Raw genomic sequence first — 23,985 nt, 5'->3', positions numbered from 1 at the left:
TTCTAGCCAGCTACCACGAAAGAAAAAGTCCATACAAGCAATTTTGAATCAAAATATTTTTTTTTAATTCAGCCTGTGAAAAAAACAAGACCATTAACAGCTTTGACTAACAGTAATAAATGAATATTCTAAAAATTTATAGACACATGTGATACATATTGAAACATGGTAGTCAATGCAGGCAGGATCCAGTTACGATTGTGAACGGGGCTGTAATCAGTTACTATTGGTGGCTTTTTACAGGTACATACTGTTGATTTTAAACCAGTAATTCCAGACTCAACAATAAATAAAAATACTAGACGTTATTAATGAAGGAATAAACAACTGTGTAAATAAGACTGTTTTCGGTTATTTACAATATAGCAACTCATCATTAGATACAGACACAGCAGATAATATTTTAAAAGCAAGCCACTGCGATCTGGTTCAAAATTGGCTCTGAGCACTATGGGACTTAACATCTGTGGTCATCTGTCCCCTAGAACTTACAACTACTTAAACCTAACTAACCTAAGGACAGCACACAACACCCAGTCATCACGAAGCAGAGAAAATCCCTAATGCAGCCGGGAATCGAACCCGGGAACCCGGGCATGGGAAGCGAGGACGCTACCGCACGACCACGAGCTGTGGACTGCGATTTGGGAAGAAAGCCTTACAAGCCAGCAATGGCAATAAATTAAAAATTGTTTAAAACTCGCTGCAACTTACAAATTACAGCTTTTGAAAGGCAAGTTGCCACAAACACAACAGAAGGCATCAGACGCCAGGAATGGCAGCAAATAAGGTTTTAAACGCTTACTGCGTAAATAAAAATACCAGATTAGAATTTTAAGGCAAATGACCACAATCCGGCTGAAGGCCTTACACGCCAGGAACGGCAATAATGTAAAAAAATATAAACCTGTTGTGAAACAGCAAATACAATAATAAAGGTTAATTAAAAAACAAGCAACTGATCACCAAATGCCGGCCGGAGTTCCCGAGCGGTTGAGTCTGGAACCACTCGACTGCTACGGTCGCAGGTTCGAATCCTGCCACAGGCATGGATGTGTGTGAAGTCCTTAGGTTAGTTAGGTTTAAGTAGTTCTGAGTTCTGGGGGACTGGTGACCTCAGCTGTTAAGTCCCATAGTGCTCGGAGACATTAGATTTTTGTTCACCAAACGAGTTAACAAACATGTCTTACAACAACCAAGGGGCCACAGACGGTGCTCCAAGAACCGACCTTTGCGAAGGTCCGGCAACAAACACATTCGTGAGCGATGAGATAGGCAGCCAAGAGTTGCATTCACTTCATAAGATGGTAACTAAGACTAGTGGCAGTCTAACGAATGACTAATGATAATCTTGCTGAAGCTACCTGTTGTCCGATAAACCAGATGGAACAGTACGCTAAAGCCTGAACCAGGCGTCTTCCCAACGTCCCCAGAATACTGTGTTTAGACAGCTCGGAACGAGAAAGGAACGACTGCCACCAGAACAGAAGAACCAACCATGCACTTCGCCTCGGAGACACTACGAGCAGCACCACGAACCCAAGTCATTGGAGAATCGCGAGCTATCACAATAGTGGAGGTTTCTCTATTGGGATTGCAATGCACTCATCTTAAAACTTCCTGGATCCGGTTTTGGTCGATGTGGTTCACCCTCGTGACCAAAGCCCTTCCATCCGGTAGTCCATGCGTGCCGGCAGCGGTAGTGGCTTATTATGGCGCAGTGCGGACCTGGCTCCTCTTAAGTCCCAAACCGAACTGACCCACTCAACTGTCCGGAAAAACAACGACGTCACCCCAAAGATAGGGCAACACTTACTACACATCGATAACCGCCGCTGCTGCCGCTAGCGGACAGGAAACTGTTACGAAACCGAGTGGCACCACTCAACACGAGAACAAGACAAACTACCGCAACCATGCCAACCGAATGATACCGACTGGTCTCCAACAGAGGGCGAGAACCTACAAGCAGCATCAACGCGAGCCGCAGCACGGCTCACAGTTCTTCGCGTGAAAACACTGAAGCATTTCGAGATAAAAGATAAGATACCAATTTGGCGAACGCCAACGCATAATAGAAACCCAGACTTTAGGAATCTGCGGTTTCGGAACACAGTCCTACAAAGAAACATAAAATACTCTTTGACGAAACTTAAGTTTTGCCCCATTCTCCGTAATGCCGTAATTAAAAGAGGCTGTAAAAATTAGAATGTTGAGACAACATCTTCAACGTGACAGAGCATATAATCTTAGTGGTGCATAGTCCTCTCGGTGTAGAGAAGAGCCAGGGATATTCTTCGCAATGTTTACGGAAAGGTGGGACCGTTGACACCATATGCGACAGCATGGCGTAATTATCGACTAATCAGAAGCCGTCTTCGACCTATATAAGGCCGTCAGAGAAGCAGTTTGACAGTCAAATACTCCTGATGAAGCCAACGGAGATAATTGTCGAAAGCTAGAGTATTTCCCTGAATTGATGCTAAAAGAGTCAGAGATTATTTTATACAACAATAATGTCGCGAAAAACTTCGTTCTCTTAACGTGAAAAATGTGAAACTAATCCGTCTGTCTACTGAAAAATGTCGTTGCTAATGAATTTGCGTTGTGTGGGACCTTGTAGAAACTTGCAGCGAGAAAGCTCTTAAGAGAACTTTGAAATTACTTTTGGTAACATCTGAGGCATCATTACTGCACCGTCCCACGCACGAACGCATTTCACTTATGACAGACTGCGTGCGCGACAGCTCGTGATTCCTTGCATGACAGGATATTAGTTCTGACGGCCCGCCTAAGTACGACCGAGAATATTCCCTACTACCCGCATATTTTTTATTCGCAGCTCATCCTGGACTTTCATTACTAACTCAACACCCAACTCGCCGCTATATGCTGTATAAAATTAACGGTAGGTATCTCAGGAACGATACTTCCTTTGAAGTCCAATAAAGCATATTTTTGGATACAGGTGCTGCGAAACCCAAGTTCAATCGACGTATGTTAAGTACTATTGACCTCAGCACGCAATAAATGTATTTTAGAAAAAAATTTCGATCTTGGTTCTCCAATGTGTCTGCATTCTTCTAAAAAATTTTGTTGAAGAGTTTGACAGAGCACTGAAAGACCTGAGTCGAAACAAGGCCCCCGGAGTAGACAACATTCCATTAGAACTACTGACGGCCTTGGGAGAGCCAGTCATGACAAAACTCTACCAGCTGGTGAGCAAGATGTATGAGACAGGCGAAATACCCTCAGACTTCAAGATGAATATAATAATTCCAATCCCAAAGAAAGCAGGTGCTGACAGATGTGAAAATTACCGAACTATGAGTTTAATAAGTCACAGCTGCAAAATACTAACGCGAATTCTTTACAGACGAATGGAAAAACTGGTAGAGGCGGACCTCGGGGAGGATCAGTTTGGATTCCGTCGAAATGTTGGAACACGTGAGGCAATACTGACCTTACGACTTATCTTAGAAGAAAGATTAAGAAAAGGTAAACCTACGTTTCTAGCATTTGTAGACTTAGAGAAAGCTTTTGACAATGTTGACTGGAATACTCTCTTTCAAATTCTAAAGGTGGCAGGGGTAAAATACAGGTAGCGAAAGGCTATTTACAATTTGTACAGAAACCAGATGGCAGTTATAAGGGTCGAGGGACATGAAAGGGAAGCAGTGGTTGGGAAAGGAGTGAGACAGGGCTGTAGCCTCTCCCCAACGTTATTCAATCTGTATATTGAGCAAGCAGTAAAGGAAACAAAAGAAAAATTTGGAGTAGGTATTAAAATTCATGGAGATCAAGTAAAAACTTTGAGGTTCGCCGATGACATTGTAATTTTGTCAGAGACGGCAAAGGACTTGGAAGAGCAGTTGAACGGAATGGACAGAGTCTTGAAAGGAGGATATAAGATGAACATCAACAAAAGCAAAACGAGGATAATGGAATGTAGTCAAATTAAATTGGGTGATGCTGAGGGAATTAGATTAGGAAATGAGACACTTAAAGTAGTAAAGGAGTTTTGCTATTTAGGACATAAAATAACTGATGATGGTCGAAGGAGAGAGGATATAAAACGTAGACTGGGAATGGCAAGGAAAGCTTTTCTGAAGAATAGAAATTTGTTAACATCGACTATAGATTTATGTATCAGGAAGTCGTTTCTGAAAGTATTTGTTTGGAGTGTAGCCATGTATGGAAGTGAAACATGGACGATAACTAGTTTGGACAAGAAGAGAATAGAAGCTTTCGAAATGTGGTGCTACAGAAGAATACTGAAGATAAGGTGGATAGATCACGTAACTAATGAGGAGGTATTGAATAGGATTGGGGAGAAGAGAAGTTTGTGGCACAACTTGACTAGAAGAAGGGATCGGTTGGTAGGACATGTTTTGAGGCATCAAGGGATCACAAATTTAGCATTGGAGGGCAGCGTGGAGGGTAAAAATCGTAGAGGGAGACCGAGAGATGAGTACACTAAGCAGATTCAGAAGGATGTAGCTTGCAGTAGGTACTGGGAGATGAAGCAGCTTGCACAGGATAGAGTAATATGGAGAGCTGCATCAAACCAGTCTCAGGACTGAAGACAACAACAACAATTACTATACTTTCTGAATCAGAAAGCAAATTAGTAGAGAAGACAAAGTATGGAGTTCTGGGGAGGCAGAATAATTAATTTTTTCACAGAGATCACTCTGTCTCTTTCTAGCCGCCGGATACTCTCCTCACTCGTTTTATCGAATTACACTTCTGTGCACTAATGTTTTGTCAAAATAGTCATAATCCATAATTTCCGATTTCATTTACATCCCATTCCTGAAGAATGTAAACAAGTACTTGAACCTAGTTATTCTAAAGATATTTCAGCACTGTTAATAAGGAATACAGTCGATGCGGAAATACCACAAGGTTGAACTTACGCAAAACTTATATTGTTTCTGACTTCTTCACTGCCAGGCGAATAAAAAAAAACTCCATTACGTTCGATAGGACAATTTTAGGGTATTTTCGAATGTCTCTTCACCCTTAACGCACATTGATCGAAGTAGCGCTACACACAGACCTACACTCCTGCACTTCTCTCACTGCCAAACACATGTCACACACCGTTCGACGGAATACTGAAGCCACGCGTGAACACACGATATCGCACGGAAACCCAACACACTCAGCTGGTGCTGATGTCTGCTCTGTTAACAGTTTACATGCGGCAATAACACTATGACACTAGCGAATCACAGCGCTTAGCGCTAGCTGACTGCAGGGAGTGGGTGTAACCTTGAGGTGACTAATTTTGTGACGGTCACTATACTGAAAGCGTCCTTCCAGTAAGTGAAAAACTACTGGGAATTATGGGTAGAAGGAAGGCTACACATTGTGATCGGCTAATGGCGTGATCTTTAAGGACAGTAAATTGTTCATTTGCTCATTCCTTTCAAGTGTCCCTTAACAAGTGTAACTATTCCACTGTAAAACTAAATCACTTATAGTTATTTGTCCGAAACGTGCGTATGTTCACTAAAATTTTCTGTGCAGAAATTATCAGCTGTTCAACACACAGACTTTATTCTCCACTCTGGTTAACCAGGTCATATTTACTGTGAATACAACGGTCTAGATGGCTTAGGAATTTTTGTAATTATTACGTCATTTCTGCTACTGCCATCATGAAGCATCTGCAGTTAATATTAAAGTGACATAATGAGCTACAAACGTTTGTGTTATACAACATCAAACGAAAATCAAAATTTAGAAGTAATAAAATAACTATACACTATATGATAAAAACTATCCGGACACCCCTAAAAACATACGTTCCTCACATTAGTTGCACAGTGCTGCCACCTACTACCAGGCACTCTATATCAGAGACCTTAGTAGTCAAAAATGGTTCACAGGGCTCTGAGCACTATGGGACTTATCATCTGAAGTCATCAGTCCCCTAGAACTTAGAACTACACGCCTGGAAATTGAAATAAGAACACCGTGAATTCATTCTTCCAGGAAGGGGAAACTTTATTGACACATTCCTGGGGTCAGATACACCACATGATCACACTGACAGAACCACAGGCACATAGACACAGGCAACAGAGCGTGCACAATGTCGGCACTAGTACAGTGTATATCCACCTTTCGCAGCAATGCACGCTGCTATTCTCCCATGGAGACGATCGTAGAAATGCTGTATATAGTCCTGTGGAACGGCTTGCCATGCCATTTCCACCTGGCGCCTCAGCTGGACCAGCGTTCGTGCTGGACGTGCAGACCGCGTCAGACGACGCTTCATCCAGTCCCAAACATGCTCAATGGGGGACAGATCCGGAGATCTTGCTGGCCAGGGTAGTTGACTTACACCTTCTAGAGCACGTTGGGTGGCACGGGATACATGCGGACGTGCATTGTCCTGTTGGAACAGCAAGTTCCCTTGCCGGTCTAGGATGGTGGAACGATGGGTTCGATGACGGTTTGGATGTACCGTGCACTGTTCAGCGTCCCCTCGACGATCACCAGAGGTGTACGGCCAGTGTAGGAGATCGCTCCCCACACCATGAAGCCGGGTGTTGGCCCTGTGTGCCTCGGTCGTATGCAGTCCTGATTGTGGCGCTCACCTGCACGGCGCCAAACACGCATACGACCATCATTGGCACCAAGGCAGAAGCGACTCTCATCGCTGAAGACGACACGTCTCCATTCGTCCCTCCATTCACGCCTGTCGCGACACCACTGGAGGCGGGCTGCACGAAGTTGGGGCGTGAGCGGAAGACGGCCTAACGGTGTGCGGGACCGTAGCCCAGATTCATGGAGACGGTTGCGAATGGTCCTCGCCGATACCCCAGGACCAACAGTGTCCCTAATTTGCTGGGAAGTGGCGGTGCGGTCCCCTACGGCACTGCGTAGGATCCTACGGTCTTGGTGTGCATCCGTGCGTCGCTGCGGTCCGGTCCCAGGTCGACGGGCACGTGCACCTTCCGCCGACCAAAGGCGACAACATCGATGTACTGTGGAGACCTCACGCCCCACGTGTTGAGCAATTCGGCGGTACGTCCACCCGGCCTCCCGCATGCCCACTATACGCCCTCGTTCAAAGTCCGTCAACTGCACATACGGTTCACGTCTACGCTGTCGCGGCATGCTACCAGTGTTAAAGACTGCGATGGAGCTCCGTATGCCACGGCAAACTGGCTGACACTGACGGCGGCGGTGAACAAATGCTGCGCAGCTAGCGCCATTCGACGGCCAACACCGCGGTTCCTGGTGTGTCCGCTGTGCCGTGCGTGTGATCATTGCTTGTACAGCCCTCTCGCAGTGTCCGGAGCAAGTATGGTGGGTCTGTCACACCGGTGTCAATGTGTTCTATTTTCCATTTCCAGCAGTGTACTTAAACCTAACTAACCTAAAGACATCACACACATCCATGCCCGAGCAGGATTCGAACCTGCGACATTAGTGGTCGCTCGGTTCCAGGCCTAGAACCGCTCGGCCACACTGGCCGGCCGTCAGTAGTCATTAGACATCTTCACACAGCAGAATAGTTCGCTCCGCGAAACTCACGGACTTCGAAGGTGAGCAGGTGATTGGGTGTCACTTGTGTCATACATCAGTACGCGAAGTTTCCACACTCGTAAACATCCCATGGTCCACTGTTTCCGATGTGACAGTGAAGCAGGTACGTGAAGGGACGCGTACAGCACAAAAGCGTATAGAGCGACTTTGTCTGTTGACTGAAAGAGAAAGGTGACATTTCAAATGGTTCAAATGGCTCTACGCACTATGGGACTTAACATCTGAGGTCATCAGTCCCCTAACTTAGAACTACTTAAACCTAACCATCCTAAGAACATCACGCACATCCATAACCGAGGCAGGATGCAAACTTGCGACCGTAGCAGCAGCGCGGATCCGCACTGAAGCGCCTAGAATCGCTCTGTCACAGCCGCCGGCGCACAACACGACAGTTGAAGAGGTTCGTAATGCGTAATAGGCAGACACCTATCCAGACCATCACACAGGAATTCCAAACTGCATAAGGATCCAGTGTAAGTACTATAACAGTCGGGCTGGAGGTGAGAAAACTTAGACTTCAGGTTCGAGCGGTTGCTCACAACCACACATTACGCCGGTAAATTCCAAACGACGCCTCGCTTAGAGTAAGGAGCATAAACATTGGACGCTTCAGCAGTGGAAAAACGTTGTGTGGGGTGACGAATCAGGGTACACAATGTGGCGATCAGATGGCACGGTACGGGTATGGTCAATGCGCGTTGAACATCAGCTGTCATCGTGTGTGTAGTGGCAACAATAAAATTCGGAGGCGGTGGTGTCAAGGTGCGGTCATGTTTTTCATGGAAGGGGCTTGCACTCGTTGTTTTGCATGTCACTATCGCAGCACAGACCTAAAAAATGGCTCTGAGCACTATGGGACTTAACTTCTGAGGTCATCAGTCCCCTAGAACTTAAGAACTACTTAAACCTAACTAACCCAAAGACATCTCACACATGCATGCCTGAGGCAGGATTCGAACCTGCGACCGCAGCAGTTGCGCGGTTCCGGAATGAAGTGCCTAGAACCGCTCAGCCATCGCGGCCCGCTAGCACAGGCAAACATTGATGATTTAAGCACGTTCTTGCTCCCGCTGTTGAAGAGAAAATCTGGTATGGCGATTACATCTTTCAACACGATCTAGCACCTGTTCATAGTATACGGACTGTGGCGGAGTGGTTACACAATAACATCCCTGTAATGGACTGGCCTGCACAGAGTCTTGACCTGAATCCTATAGAACCTTTGGGATGTTTTGGATCGCCGAATTCGTGCCAGGAGTCATCGACCGACATTGGTGCCTCTCCTCGGTGCAGCACTGCGTGAAGAATGGCCTGCCATTCCCCAGGAAACTTTCCAGCACCTGACTGAACGTATGCCTGCGAGAGTGAAAGCTGACACCAAGGCTAAAGGTAGTTCCTGAAGAGGGGCAGCAGCCTTTTCAGTAGTTGCAGGGACAAAAGTCTGGATGATTGACTGATCTGGCATTGTAACACTAATCAAAACGGCCTTGCTGTGGTGGTACTGCGAACGGCTGAAAGCAAGGGGAAACAGCTGCCGTAATTTTTCCCGAGGGCATGCAGCTTTACTGTATCATGGGTAAAAAATTGCGGAATTAAAATAGTCCCCCATTCGGATCTCCGGGCGGGGAGTACTCAAGAGGACGTCGTTATCAGGAGAAAGAATACTGGCGTTCTACGGATCGGAGTGTGGAGTGTCAGATCCCTTAAACGGGCAGGTAGCTTAGAAAATTTAAAAAGGGAAATGGATAGGTTAAAGTAAGATATAGTGGGAATTAGCGAAGTTCGGTGGCAGGAGGAACAAGAATTTTGGTCAGGTGAATACAGGGCTATAAATACAAAAACAAATAGGGGTAATGCAGGTGTGGGTTTAATAATGAATAAGAAAATAGGAGTGCGGGTAAGCTACTACAAACAGCACAGTGAACGCCTTATTGTGGCCAAGATAGACACGAAGCCCACGCCCACTACAGTTGCACAAGTTTAAATGCCAACCAGATCTGCAGATGACGAAGAAATTGAAGGAATGTATGATGAGATAAAAGAAATTATTCAGATAGTGAAGGGAGACGAAAATCTAATAGTCATGGGTGACTGGAATTCGATAGTAGGAAAAGGAAGAGACGGAAACGTAGTAAGTGAATATGGATTGGGGGTAAGAAATGAAACAGCAAGGTGCCACGTAGAATTTTGCACAGATCATAACTTAATCATAGCTAACACTTGGTTAAAGAATCGTAAAAGAAGGTTGTATACGTGGAGGAAGCCTGGAGATACTAGAAGGTATCAGATAGATTATATAATGGTAAGACAGAGATTTGTTAACCAGATTTTAGATTGTAAGACATTTCCAGGGGCAGATGTGGACTCTGACCACAATCTATTGGTTATGAACTGTGGATTAAAACTGAAGAAACTGCAAAAATGTGGGAATCTAAGGAGATGGGACCTGGATAAACTGACTAAACGAGAGGTCGCACAGAGTTTCAGGGAGAGCATAAGGGAACAATTGACAAGAATTGGGGGAAAGAAATACAGCAGAAGAAGAATGGGTTGCTTTGAGTGATGAAGTAGTGGAGGCAGCAGGGGATCAAGTAGGTAAAAAGACGAGGGCCAGTAGAAATCCTTGGGTAACAGAAGAAATATTGAATTTAATTGATCATCATCATCATCATCATTTAAGACTGATTATACCTTTCAGCGTTCAGCATAGCCCCCTTATAAAATTCCTCTATGATCCCCTATTCAGTGCTAACATTGGTGTCTCTTCTGATGTTAAACCTATTACTTCAAAATCATTCTTAACCGAATCCAGGTATCTTCTCCTTGGTCTGCCCCGACTCCTTCTACCCTCTACTGCTGAACCCATGAGTCTCTTGAGTAAACTTGCTTCTCCCATGCGTGTAACATGACTCCACCATCTACGACTGTTCGCCCTGACTGCTACATCTGTAGAGTTCATTACCAGTTTTTCTTTGATTTCCTCATTGTGGACACCCTCCTGCCATTGTTCCCATCTACTAGTACCTGCAATCATCCTAGCTACTTTCATATCCGTAACCTTAACCTTGTTGATAAGGTAACCTGAATCCACCCAGCTTTCGCTCCCATACAACAAAGTTGGTCGGAAGACTGAACGGTGCAGAGATATCTTAGTCTTGGTACTGACTTCCTTCTTGCAAAAGAGAGTAGATCGTAGCTGAGCGCTCACTGCATTAGCCTTGCTACACCTCGCTTCCAGTCCTTTCACTATTTGGCCATCCTGTGAGAATATGCATCCTAAGTACTTGAAACCATCCACCTGTTCTAACTTTGTTCCTACTATTTGGCATTCAGTCCGTTTATATTTCTTTCCCACTGACATTACTTTCGTTTTGGAGATGCTAATCTTCATACCATAGTCCTTACATTTCTGATCTAGCTCTGAAATATTACTTTGCAAATTTTCAATCGAATCTGCCATAACAACTAAGTCATCTGCATATGCAAGACTGGTTATTTTGTGGTCACATATCTTAATCTCACCCAACCAGTCTATTGCTTTCAACATATGATCCATAAATAATATGAACAACAGTGGAGCCAGGTTGCAGCCTTGTCTTACTCCTGAAACTACTCTGAACCATGAACTCAAATTACCATCAACTCTAAGTACTGCCTGACTATCCATATAAAGACCTTTAATTGCTTGCAAAAGTTTGCCTCCTATTCCATAATCTCGTAGAACAGACAATAACTTCCTACTAGGAACCCGGTCATATGCCTTTTCTAGATCTATAAAGCATAGATACAATTCCCTGTTCCACTCATAACACTTCTCCATTGTTTGCCGTAAGCTAAAGATCTGGTCCTGACAACCTCTAAGAGGCCTAAACCCAGACTCATTTTCATCCAATCTGTCCTCAACTAATACTCGCACTTTCCTTTCAACAATAGCTGAGAAGCTTTTACCCACAACGCTGATTAAAGAGATACCTCTGTAGTTGTTACAATCTCTTCTGTTCCCATGTTTAAAGATTGGTGTGATTACTGCTTTTGTCCAGTCTGATGGAACCTGTCCCGACTTCCAGGCCATTTCAATTATCCTGTGTAGCCATTTAAGACCTTACATTCCACTGTATTTGATGAGTTACGACTTAATTTCATCCACCCCAGCTGCTTTATTGCACTGCAATCTATTGACCATTTTCTCCACTTCCTCAAATGTGATCCTATTTCCATCATCATTCCTATCCCATTATACTTCGAAATCTGAAACATTGCTGATCGTATTTTCACCTACATTGAGCAACTCTTCAAAATATTCCTTCCATCTACCCAGGGCATCCACAGGATTCACCAGCAGCTTTCCTGACCTGTCCAAAATACTTGTCATTTCCTTCTTACCTCCCTTTCGAAGAGTGCTAATTACAGTCCAGAATGGTTTTCCAGCAGCTTGACCCATAGTCTCCACCCTGTTTCCAAAGTCTTCCCAAGATTTCTTGTTGGATGCTGCAATTACTTGTTTGGCTTTGTTCTTTCTACAACATAACTTCCTCTGTCTACCTGATTTCTAGTATGTAGCCATTTTTGATACGCCTTCTTTTTCCTTTTACAGGCTGCCTTGACTGTGTCATTTCACCAAGCTGTTTGCTTCATCCTACTTTTGCACACTACCGTTCCAAGACATTCTTTAGCCACTTCTAGTACTGTGTCCCTGTACCTTCTCCATTCCTTTTCCAATGACTGTAATTGACTACATTCAACTAAATGGTACCTTTCTGAGATCGCTGTTATGTACTTGTGCCTGATTTCCTTATCCTGAAGTTTCTCCATTCTTATCCTCCTACATATGGACCTGACCTCTTGCACTTTCGGCCTCACAATCCCAATTTCACTGTAGATTAAATAATGATCAGTGTCATCAAATAATCCCCTGAATACACGTGTATCCCTCACAGCCTTCCTGAATTCCTGATACGTTATTTTATGGTCAATGACAGATCTGGTTCCCCTGCCTTCCCAAGTATACCGGTGAATGTTCTTATGTTTAAAAAAGGAGTTTGTGATTACTAAACCCATACTGGCACAGAAATCCAAGAGTTGTTTCCCGTTCCTGTTGGCCTCCATATCCTCTTCAAATTTACCCATAACCTTTTCATGCCCTTCTGTTCGGTTTCCAATCCTGGCATTAAAATCACCCATGAGCAGACCACTGCTTTTTTTCCTTTAACAACTACATCATTGAGTGCCCCATAAAAACTATCCATCTCATCTTGATCTGTCCCTTCACAATGCGAATATACTGACACAATCCTAATTTTCTTGCTAGACACTGTCAAATCTATCCACATCAGTCGTTCGTGTACATACCTTACTGCAACTACGCTGGGTTCCATTCCTTTCCAGATGTAAAGCCCTACACCCCATTGTGCTATTCCTGCATTGACTCCTGACAGGTTGACCTTGTATTCTACCACTTCCTCTTCTTTCTCACCCCTTACCCGGATGTACCTAACAGCTAGAACGTCCAGCCCATCTTATTTGCAGCCTCTGCCAGCTCTACCTTCTTCCTAGAGTAGCCCCCACTGATATTAATGTCTCCCCATCTCATTACCATTTGTTTGCCAAGTCGTATCTTAGGAGTCCCTGGTTTGTCAGTTAGAGGTGGGACTCCGTCACTTCCAAAGGTCCGAGGCAGTTTGCTCTGATTGTTGCGAGCATCATATTTAAAGTACCAGGGAAGCAGGTTGCTAGCCTTGCTTTCCCCGAGTCCCATTGAGTTTTACCCCTAACGGTTGAGGAACTAACTGGTGGATTTGGTAGTCTTAGAAGTATGAGCACAAAGGTGACCATGACTCAGAATATATCCGAGATGTCCAGCCTTATTCCAAAGTAGCTGGTATACCAACTGTCGGGACCACTTACTTGGACACTCATACGCTGTCCATGGTTCATGAACTAGGACATGACTACAGGAACCCACACCATGAACCACGAATTTAATCGATGAGAGGAGAAAATATAAGAATGCAGAAAATGAAGCAGGCAAAAAGGAATACAAACGTCTCAAAAATAAGATCTATAGAAAATGCAAAATGGCCAAGCAGCGATGGCTAGAGGACAAATGTAAGGATGTAGAGGCTTATCTCACTAGTGGTGAGATGGATACTGCTTACGGGAAAGTTAAAGAGTCCTTTGGAGAAAAGAGAACCATTTGTATGAATATAAAAAGCTCAGATGGAAACCCAGTTCTAAGCAAAGAAGGGAAAGCAGATAGGTGGAAGGAGTATATAGAAGGTCTATACAAGGGCGATGTACTTGAGTACAATATTATGGAAATGGAAGAGGATGTAGATGAAGACTAAATGGCAGATACGATACTGCGTGAAGAGTTTGACAGAGCACTGGAAGACCTGAGTCGAAACAAGGTCCCAAGAGTAGACAACATCCCATTAGAACTACTCACAGCCTTGCTAGAGCCATCCTGACAAAACTCTCCCATCTGGTGAGCAAAGGTAAGAGACTGTTGGAATACCCCCAGACTTCGAGAAGAAGATAATAATTCCAATCCCAAAGAACGCAGGTGTTGACAGATGTGAAAATTACCGAACCATTATTTTAATAAGTCACGGCTACAAAATTCTAACGCGAATTCTTTACAGACGAATGAAAAAACTGGTAGAAACCGACATCGGGGAAGATCAGTTTGGATTCTACATTTACATCTTCATTTATACTCCGCAAGCCACCCAACGGTGTGTGGCTGAGGGCACATTACGTGGCACTGTCGTTACCTCCCTTTTCTGTTCCAGTCGCGTATGGTTCGCGGGAAGAACGACTGTCTGAAAGCCTCCGTGAGCGCTCGAATCTCTCTAATTTTACATTCGTCATCTCCTCGGGAGGTACAAGTAGGGGGAAGCAATATATTCGATACCTCATCCAGAAACGCACCCTCTCGAAACCTGTCGAGCAAGCTACACCACGATGCAGAGCGCCTCTCTTGCAGAGTCTGCCACTTGAGTTTGCTAAACATCTCCGTAACGCTATCACGGTTACCAAATAACCTTGTGACGAAACGCGCCGCTCATCTTTGGATCTTCTCTATCTCCTCCGTCAATCCGATCTTGTATGGATCTCACACTGATGAGCAATACTCAAGTATACGTCGAACGAGTGTTTTGTAAGCCACCTCCTTTGTTGATGGACTACATTTTCTAAGGACTCTCCCAATCAATCTCAACCTGGTACCCTCCTTACCAACAACTAATTTTATATGATCATTCCACTTCAAATCGTTCCACACGCACACTCCCAGATATTTTATAGAAGTAACTGCTACCAGTGTTTGTTCCGCTGTCATATAATCATACAATAAAGGATCCTTCTATGTATTCCGTACAAATACTGGATCACGTGAGGCAATACTGACCCCATGACTTACCTTAGAAGCTAGATTAAGAAAAGGCAAACCTACGTTTCTACCATTTGTAGACTTAAGAAAGCTTTTGACAATATTGACAGGAATACTCTCTTTCAAATTCTGAAGGTGGCAGGGGTAAAATACATGGAGCGAAAAGCTTTTTACGTTTTGTACAGAAACCAGATGGCAGTTATAAGAGTCGAGGGACATGAAAGGGAAGCAGTGGTTGGGAACGGTGTGAGGCAGGTTTTTAGCCTCTCCCCGATGTTATTCAATTTGTATATTGAGCAACCAGTAAAGGAAACAAAAGAAAAATTCGGCGTAGGTATTAAAATCCATGGAGAAGAAATAAGAACTTTGAGGTTCACCGATGACATTGAAATTCTGTCAGAGGCAGCAAAGGACATGGAAGAGCAGTTGAACGGAATGGACAAAGTCTTGAAAGGAGGATATAAGATGAACATCAACAAAAGCAAAACTAGGATAATGAAATATAGTGGAATGTAGTCGAATTAAGCCGGATGATGCTCAAGGAATTAGATTAGGAAATGAGAACCGTAAAGTAGTAAAGGAATTTTGCTATTTGGGGAGCAAAATAATTGATGATGGTCGAGGTAGAGAGGATAAAAAATGTAAACTGGCAATGGCAAGGAAAGCGTTTCTGAAGAAGAGAAGTTTGTTAACATCGAGTCTCGATTTGAGTGTCAGGAAGTCGTTTCTGAAAGTATTTTTATGGAGTGTAGCCATGTATGGAAGTGAAACATGAACGGTAAATAGTTTGGACAAGAAGTGAAAAGAATCTTTCGAAATGTGGTGCTACAGGAGAATGCTGAAGATTAGATGGGTAGTTCACATAACTAATGAAGAGGTAATGAACAGAATTGGGGGGAATAGGAGTTTGTGGCACAACTCGACTAGAAGAAGGGATCGGAGGGCCGGATATGTTCTGAGGGATCAGTAATATAGTATTAGAGAGCTGCTTGGAGGGTGAAAACCGTAGAGGGAGACCAAGAGATGAATACACTAAGTAGATTCAGAAGGATGTAGGGTGCAGTACGTACTGGGAGATGAAGCAGTTTCCACAGGATAGAGTAGCATGGAGAGTTGCATCAAACAAGTCTCAGGACTGAAGACCACAACAACAACAACAGGAGAGAAATAGTAAAGGAGTTTACGAACATCATGTACTTCGAAATTATTTAGCTGACTGGGAACTTCATGACTTCAGTTGTATTAGGTACAACGACATCCGAAAATTTTACCCAAACTCGCATACTGGCCGTACTGTCTTCCTCTACCCCCACAGATAGAGCGCTCGATTGTTTCCGTGGCCAGTTAGCCCTCCAGTCCTGTCACCCACTGAAAATTGTGGTCATGATTTGCCATCAGAATGACTTGCTACAATTCGACACCCTCTACAATTGATGAACGCTGTCTTAGAGCTGAAGGTGCATGCAATGACGTACCCGTACATTGTCATCCAAGCTCAGCTAAACCCTGTTGGTTTAGACTCATAGCTTCTGCGAGAGTTGGCGTCACTGTATATTTTTCATACTGTGCTGCGTACGTTGAACTGTATAAATTAGATTTCGTTATTTGCGATGCTTTATGACGTTCCGTATCTGAGGTAGTCTGGCGGGCACAATAATAGACCCCAAGACTGCGCTGGAGGTCCTGGTTCCACACCCGAGTAGTCGCGTGGATTTTTTCATCGTTCCAGTCTTAGGACGGAACCTGCTACGAGGGATCTCCTCGGTAGAGGTGGGAGGAAGGGAAAGGGAGGGGGCGTAAACGGCAGTTGGTGCAACGGTACGTTCGTAATTACCCTCTTCGTACCGTGATGAACGAGACACACTACAGTCGTTATCAGGACAGTTCAAGGCAGCAGTGTAGTTAGAAAACAGCGTGACGGAAAGTATTCGTCTTGCTAATAGGGTAGTGTTCAGTTAGACAGTGGAGACGTTCTGCTGTTGGGGAGCAGAATACTTTCCGTTCTTTCTCTTTTATGCATCACGTAACTGTTTCATTCGGCCAACTAGTGATCGACGCGAAATAAATAACGTTTCTTGATAAGTCATTCGTTTCCTTTACGCGAGACACCAACAGCTTTTCTTCATCCATTAACGTATTTTGGGTCCTTATTATGCCGAAGAGGAAATATAGCGAGCTCTGTCTTGAATCTCTAGAATAATAAATTTGGAGAATTCAGAGAATAAGTTATCGACAAAATCGGACACTTGGCCTTCACCAGTTATGAGGTAGTTGCTGTAGTTTACTCTGTTGGTAACATTTTGTAATATATATTTCTGAACCTTTTTCTCGACTTCTTTCCTAGGAATCTTCCTTCTAAGAAGTACATTCTAAGAAAAAGGAAAACAAGTGAAAAAATACTACTCACCACGAAGGATTTGCCCTGATGGGACGGAAATCGGTAGATGTGATGTAAATGTGAAGACTGCGAAGGCCAATAACTGGTTGTAATTTCAGAAAGATTGTATGATTTATTCAAGAAAATATGCTTCACAAATGGAGCTTGTCGAGCACGTTGGTTCGCCTCTGTCCTTTGTGCAAGAAGTTTTTCTTATTGGCAATGTTCGAGAGAGTTGTTTTATATCCATCTGATGCTTTAGATCTTCAAACTCCGCAGCTGGCCGGAGGACCCTGCCCATAATGTTCCAAACGTTCTGAACTGGGAGAGATCTGGCAAGATTACTGGCCAAGGTAGGGAATGGCAAGCACGCAGACGAGCAGCAGAAACTCTCGCCGTGTGCGGGCGGAACTGTCATCGAGAAATGTAAGCCCAGGGTACCTTGTGATAAAGGAAAACAAAACGAGAGGTACAATGTCGTAGACATACCGCAGTGCTGTAAGGGTATCCGCGGACGGCAGACAAAAGGGTCTTACTGTCAAATGAAATGACACTCCAGTTCATCATTCCTGGTTGTAAAACCGTATCGCGGGTGACAGTCAGACTGGATCTTCATTACTGACCGAGGCGTGTGCATGTATATCTTCGTTGGTCATCGCTGCGCAATTCGAAGCGTGACTCATGATGGGAGACTTACTCCAGTTAGTGACATTCCAGGCCGAATGCGCCAGACACAACTGCAAACGGTCTTGTTAGTATACAGAGGTCAGTGCATGGCACTCCGTGAGCTCAGCCCTCTTACTGTGGGCCGCCTGTTTATCGTACTTGTGGTCACTGAAGTAGCAGCTGCATGTCGGATCAATCATAATGAAGAATCTGGGGCTCTAAGTACCTCCCTGAAGTTTGCTATGTCCTCTCGTTCTGTCGTCTACCTAGATCGACTTCCTTCTTGATGCCTTCGCTGATTACTCCAGTCGTCTTCCTTGAGACCAGTCTTGCAAATGCTGACATCTGCGTGTATTGTTCACACACTTTCCTGCAACATGTGTCTTGTTTACTAACCTTGGCAGCTGCACTTTGAAACTGCATTGTAGCGTCACACGTTTATCGATTGGTCGCCAATGTCTACAGTTCCGCGTTTCCTTAGATACTTGCATGAATATCTATTTGTGACCATTTTGTATAACCCCTCTGTGGTGTGTCTTGTTTTCGGTTAATGTGTGTTTTATGAACTTGTTGTGTAGAATTGGGTATCTAAATAAAATTTTAAAATAATAATGACAGTTGCATTACACTCTCTTACACAAGAACCCGCCTTTCACCTATAGTTATACCGGGTGATCAAAAGGCCAGTATAAATTTGAAAACTGAATAAACCAAGGAATAATTTAGATAGAGAGGTAAAAATTGACACACATGCTTGGGATGACATGAGGTTTTTTATTAGAACCAGGCGCTCCACCCCATGTTGCTAGATGCGTGAAAGATCTCTTGCGCACGGCGTTTGGTGACGATCGTGTGCTCAGTCACCACTTTCACCATGCCTGGCCTCCCAGGTCCCCAGACCTCAGTCAGTGCGATTATTGGCTTTAGGGTTACCTGAAGTCGCAAGTGTATCGTGATCGACCAGCATCTCTAGGGATGCTGAAAGACAACATCCGGCGCCAATGCCTCACCATAACTCTGGACATGTTTTACAGTGCTGTTCACAACATTATTCCTCGACTACAGCTATTGTTGAGGAATGATAGTGGACATATTGAGCATTTCCTGTGAAGAACATCATCTTTGCTTTGTCTTACTTTGTTATGCTAATTATTGCTATTCTGATCAGATGAAGCGCCATCTGTCGGAATTTTGTGAACTTTTGTATTTTTTTATTCTAATAAAACCCCATGTATGACATGTGTCAATTTGTACCTCTCTGTCTACATTATTCAGTGGTTCATTCAGTTTTCAAATTTATACTGACTTTTTGATCACCCGGTATATCTTTGCAGTCATATTCTGTAATATATATGTCTTTTAATGGCACAGGCTTTTAGATGCATTTCGGTTATTCGCAGAAGGTTCATTCGTGCGATAATTTGTATTGCAAGATGAAGGATAACTTCTCTTCCATTCGTAGCGCACTGTACAAGAGATTCTCCGGCACACAGAAGCTGTAATGTTTTCCGTAGTTGAGCAGTAATCTGACAATTGTAAATTAAGGGAAAAGGCGTCCTTCCAGCGAAGTGACGTCTACGTGAAACAGCTCTCTGTCAGACAGTGCTCCCCCGAACATTTCCACGCAGTGTAATACAAAACTAAAGCTTTCCTTTGACACGCCACAGCCTCCCGTTCATTCGTTTGTGTGTGTGTTTTGCTTCTGGACTTGTATGATGCCACTTTTCCCCACTGGAGGGAGCAGAGAGAAAAAGGTCGACAGCGGCTTGTTAATGACATACTTCAGCCTCATTCAGAACAGATCAGCGGTCCCGCTTTTTTCAAAAGGCGTAATTCCCGCGGCAGCACCCTCGCTCGGGACTCATCGCGGAGCTGCCTCACAACAAACTGCTCCGTTTCGTTTCCCACTCGCTTTGTATCGGCTTCCGGAACAGAAAAAGCAAAAGGAGGAACGAAGCGCCAGGGAGGGCACGCTGACAAAAGAGTGTCGGGGCCGGGGGAAGACAACTGAGGGGGTAAGGTACGGGCGGCAGGCACTGCCCTCTCTGCATTCGCAATCGGAACTAATTGCGCGTGATGTCCCCATTGTCTGTAACAATTAGACAGCGTCACTGCCAATTAGTGGAGCATCTTTCAAGCCACCCGGCACACTACCGGCGCGTGGTACTGCACCCTAACCGAGGGAACCCCACTCCGCCGTGTTTAAATGTATTGTACTTACTATCTGATACTCCAGAGGGAAACATCAACGTGTTTTGAGGACTATAATTTCTGAGCTGCAGCAGTTATCTGCTCCGAAAAGAAGGGTGTAATTGCTTCAAACTTCTGGAAAGAAGCTACTGCAAATTCGTAGTCAGTGGGAAATTTTCTGCCTCCCTTTGGCACAGATAAACATTTTCTCCTTCGGTGTTTCACATCGTCATCATTACTAAGCACCCTTTATCACACACTTCTCCTTACTTGTTAAGGCTACGAAAACTAATTAAATGTTCGTAATAAATATGTGTTCAACTGTCCATAAAGTGCTTAGTAGTGAAACACTTTTCGCAATATTGTACATACACATAAAACTGAAACCTTCACAACAACACAAGAACAAAGTTAGCAAATGATGTATTTGCGTATATTCGGCTGTAGTCGCACATATTGAACTCCGTTCGCACAGGTCTCGGAAAGCCTATCGGTCGACGACCGCCGTGTCATCCTCAGCCGATACGCATCACTGGATGTGGATATGGAGGGGTGCGTTGCCAGCACACCGCTCTCCCGGCTGTTGTCAGTTCTCCCGACCAGAGCCACTACTTCCCCGCCAAGTAGCTTCTCAGTTGGCCTAACAAGCCCCCTTGCTGACAGCGCTCAGTAGACTTGGTAAGGTCAGTCACCTAAGAGTTAACCAAGCCCGACAGCGCTTAGCCTCTGTGATCTCACTAGCACCGGTGTTAGCACTGCGGAAAGGCCGTTGGCAGACTAACATTTTATCCTGCAGCATTTCATCCCTCTGTAAAATAGCAACGTGATCTCGCGACAACACGAACCCGCAAATAAGCGTTGCAACCAACGCTGCGACAATAATTCGAGATGAAATCCAAAGCTAATACATCATACTTCATTCCTTCCCGGACATTTTCAATGCCCTCATGTCACTGAATTATTCCTCAAACCATTCTGACGTAGTTCGGGAGTGATGAGGTCCTCTACACTGAACCGTTCACCCAAGACAAAAGAAATACAAACACATCAAGAGCATACCCTCTCCAGGGACAGGTGAGGGAACCCAGGAAGACGTGTCATTTCATTATCGGTTCCAAGAAAGTCTGATTATGTAATGTGTAATAACTACCACCAAGTTGGTCCAGAGAAAGCCGGCCGGTATGACCGAGCGGTTCTAGGCGCTACAGCCTGGAACAGCGCGACCGCTACGGTCGCAGGTTCCATTCCTGCCTCGGGCATGGATGTGTGTGATGCCCTTAGGTTACTTAGGTTTAAGTAGTTCTAAGTTCTAGGGAAATGAGGACCTCAAATGTTAAATCCCATAGTGCTCAGAGCCATTTTGTCCAGAGATATCTCCCGTGAAATCTTAAAACTCTTTCGCCATTCGCCACTATTCACCTTGCAGGAAATATGCCTTGTAGCCCAGGTCTCTACAATCTAAAAAGGCTTAACTTGGCATCGACAATGAGGTCATAGGAGACGGAGCACAATCTCGGATAGATCCAAGAGTGAGGAAGAAAACTGACCGTGTCCTGTCAAAGTAGCCATCCCGGCACTAGCCTGGAGCAATTTAGGGAAATAACGGAAAATCTAAATCATATGCTCGGATGCTGATTTGAACCGTACTCCTCCTGGTGCTAACGACTGCACCATCTTCTTCTGTCTTTTCTAGAAGCTTCCTGTGCGTGGCACCATGAATTCTATATGTATTTTCTCCTATAACTAACCCAAACAAGGGAATGTAGAAAGTATTCCTGTTTATACGTATGATTCTCTCCTGACAACAAGGTACGAAGGACGTTCAATAAGTAATTCAACACTTTTTTAATCTGAAAGTAGACTGATTGTTTTCAGGATTCCAATACAATGTTTTATTACCCACTCATTTGGCTAAAAAAAACTCATTTTTTCAACATAATCCCCTTTGTATGCCACGACCTTACTCCACCGTGAGGATTTGTATCCCCTCATGGTACCACTGTATGGTCGACATCGGGGCCAAGTTCCTGGTGCATCCATAACCTTCTCATCATCAACGTACAGCTTGCCGTGGAGTGTATCCTTCAATAGGCCAAACAAATGCTCTCTATGACCTTCTGCAAGGTGGTGAGGATATCAGCGGGCACATACGTTTTGAATACCCCAACTGATCGACGATTGTGTCAGCACTACCACCAAACACGTGCAGTTGAGCGGCGACGTTTTTGATTGTGATCCGTCGATTACTTCAAATTCGAGTGTCCGTACGTTCCAGTATTGCAGGAGCCATAGCTGTGTGCGGCCATCTGAGTCGCAGGAGATCGGAGAGGTTTGCGTGACCTTGCTGCGGTGATGCCAGACGACTCACCCATCGACTCGCCGTGCTTATGTTCACGGTCAGGTCTCCGTAGACATTCTGCAAGCGCCTATGAATATCTGTGATGCTCTGGTTTTCCTCCACAACGGCCATCCGGTTGGGTTTTCCGTCATTTCGCTAAATCGCTCTGTTCAAATGCCGGGATATTTCCTTTGAAAGGACACGGCCGATTTCCTTCCCGACCCTTGACACAATCCGAGCTTGTACTTCGTCTCTAATGTCATCGATGTCGATGGGACGTTAAAGCCACTTTTCTCTTATTTCGTACTTTTTTCTGCAAAAAAAAAATGTTCAAAAACAGCACTCTTCTTGGAACGCACCTGAGTTACAAGTGCCACTTTAAAGGCTACGTACAGCGGCGCCACCTATCGGGACTTCAGGAAACGATAGGGACAGCAGCTTGAATATTTCATCATGTCTCACAACAAATTCTGTGTTGTTTTTTTTTCAGCAGAAATTGGCTGACCAAATTGTGTTGCAAAACTTATTGACTGTCCCTCGTTACAGTGAAGTACATTTCAGCTAGCAACTACCTGTCGCAAACATTTAGATTTAATAGCTTTGGTGACAGATGAACAGAGTTTTCTTAAAACTGTTTTGAGTTTACTGTGTAAGAAACTGCGTTTCCTTTCCTCGATATTTCCATCTTCTACTAAAATAGTATGATTTGCCTCCACCGTTGTCTCTAGGTCACAGCCTGGATACGCACTTGAGATGGATTAGACTCTCATTTCAGAATCCGTAAACGTCCCTCAACGAACACACCTCCATCGTTTCCCTGAAAAATGCGCTGTAGACAAGCGGTATGCATCGCCACGTGTGATTTAAGAAGTACTCGAATTTCTATCTGCATGTACTGCCATGTAATGTTATCCATCAGTCCAGGAGACTTTTTACGGTGCTTCAGGCATCTCATTGCTGAGTTTGTGCGCTCCTGCGAAAAGCCTTCACCCTTCGCCGTGCTCGAGATCTTCTATTGGATAGCGCAGAGATGGTACGGCAATTCACTGTAGTTGTTGTCCAAAAATGGATTGGAGAGTGATATGCTGCATTGTGGCCTATAGATTGTTACAGTCCACAAGAGTAGAAGGCGAACCTCGTCATCTATACGCTGCTGCCGTGTCAGTTGGCTCTGGCAGCAGCAGTTTCCACGATTCGAGTTTCTCTCCATACACAATGGCTTGGCAGAAGTCCAAAGCATACACCAATATGGAGTATCCTATGTGTAGATTTGCGCCATGTTCTCATGCCTGACTGTCAGGTCCCCCAGGCTTCTCCAGACACTAAAGATCACGTGTGCAAGCAGTGGTAGCCAGAATGACGTCAGAAAAATCGGATCTCCCGGTCTAACACACGCAGGACACAGTGTCAAGAGGATGAGGGCCCTCCTATCAAAATCTTCTCCCGATGGATGACCCC

This window comes from Schistocerca gregaria, chromosome 4 (assembly GCF_023897955.1).
Source record: "Schistocerca gregaria isolate iqSchGreg1 chromosome 4, iqSchGreg1.2, whole genome shotgun sequence".
NCBI classification, from domain to species: domain Eukaryota; kingdom Metazoa; phylum Arthropoda; class Insecta; order Orthoptera; family Acrididae; genus Schistocerca; species Schistocerca gregaria.
The sequence above is the reverse complement of the archived record's forward strand: the minus strand, read 5'-3'. Positions refer to the sequence as shown.